The sequence below is a fragment of the Juglans microcarpa x Juglans regia genome, chromosome 3S (assembly GCF_004785595.1).
Source record: "Juglans microcarpa x Juglans regia isolate MS1-56 chromosome 3S, Jm3101_v1.0, whole genome shotgun sequence".
Classification (NCBI taxonomy): domain Eukaryota; kingdom Viridiplantae; phylum Streptophyta; class Magnoliopsida; order Fagales; family Juglandaceae; genus Juglans; species Juglans microcarpa x Juglans regia.
Genome location: NC_054599.1, coordinates 11,995,899 through 11,997,451, shown reverse-complemented (window position 1 = coordinate 11,997,451; position 1,553 = coordinate 11,995,899). Strand labels below are relative to the sequence as shown.

The 1,553-nt window shown below is 35.8% G+C and overlaps 1 non-coding gene across 1 annotated transcript; it reads left to right on the top strand.

Moving 5' to 3' along the window:
- Positions 1 to 357: 357 nt before the first annotated feature.
- Positions 358 to 464, top strand: LOC121258928. Its single transcript, XR_005939479.1, has one exon. It is a non-coding gene; the product is annotated as a small nucleolar RNA R71 (small nucleolar RNA).
- The last annotated feature ends 1,089 nt before the right edge of the window (positions 465 to 1,553 follow it).

The following is a 1,553-nucleotide window of genomic DNA, read 5'->3' as shown; positions in this document are numbered from 1 at the left end:
GGTTGGACAAAAGAATTCCCCACTTGGCAATCTACACTTGAATGATTTCTTATTCAATAATCACAAACAACATTAGTTTGAATAGCATTAACGTTCATCTTTCCTAGTTGTTGAGAAAGATTTGCTATCTGCGCCACCAGTGTGGTAATATAATCAAGTTCAAAAACTCCAGCCGCCTTTCTTGGCATTGCTCTCTCTGCAGACTATTGATAATTGTTGGACACCAATTCTTCCAGAAGTCCATAGGCGGCTTCATGGATCATACTCATTAATGCTCTTCCAATGGCCGCATCAACCATAGATCGATTTGTGGGTCCCAAACCATTATAGAATGTCTGTACTTGAAGCCAGACGGGGAGGTCGTGATGTGGACACTTGTGCAATAAGTCTTTGTTTCGCTCCCCCGCCTCATACAATGATTTATCCTCAAATTGGACGAAGGTAGTAATATCATTCCTTAATTTCGCTGTCGTGGCTGGAGGGAAATACTTTGCTAAAAAATTTTGCGCTAACTCCTCCCAGGTGGTGATGATGCCAGGTGGAAGAGAATTCAACCAAGTTTTTACTTTTACCCTTTGTCAAAAAGGAAAAAGTCTTAATCTGATTGCATCATCTGTCACTCCGTTGTGTTTAAAAGTATCACAAATTTCTAGAAAATTTGCAATATGGACATTAGGATCCTCTTGTGACAGCCCCCCAAACTGGACAGTTTGTTGGATCATTTGAAGGATGGCTGGCTTGATCTCGAAGTTATGGGCTTGTATAGATGGTCGCCTTATACTGGACGTCACCCCATTGACCAAGGGCATCCTTACGCCTTGTACTCCTGGTCAGCCATATTAACATTATGGGTGGTGACCTCTTTCTTTTTCTCTTTATTGATTTGACGTAAGGTCCTTTCAATCTCGGAATCGAAAAGCGTATACTCTAACGATTTAGATCGGCGCATGCACTTCTGATTCCTAAAAAGAATAAGATCAAATTGAGATCAAATTAAATCTTTTTTTTTATAAAATAAAATTCAAAGTAGTAAAAATCTAGCTGGTATCAATATCAATAACTACATCATGGCAACGATACCAAAAACTTGTTCGCATAAAAATATAATCTGTAAGTGCACAGAATCGTAACAAGTAGTAAAGTGTTTTAAACAAAACGATTATCGAACTCACAAGGAATAATTATGTTATTGAGTATTGAAATTGACGAAATTAATTACTATTTGGAAAACCGAAATTCAAAAAATGGTTTATCTAAATTAAACAAAAGAAAAGAACATTAAAATTAAGATTTTAAATATAATAAAAATAGATCTAGAGCATTTGACTTCACCTAGCAAATCCCACACAATTTATTCTTCCTTGTTATAGAATCCCAATTATCCCAAGTTGTTGATAAAAATTCCTTGACTATTCAATACTTTCCCTCGAACAATACCAAAAATATCTCCAACTAATAACTCCATATCTATATGTGAATTTAACTAATTAGAGACTCATTAAGTTTTTTGAGTTTTTTTTCTTGAAAATCACACTAGTCGCGATAACGCATCT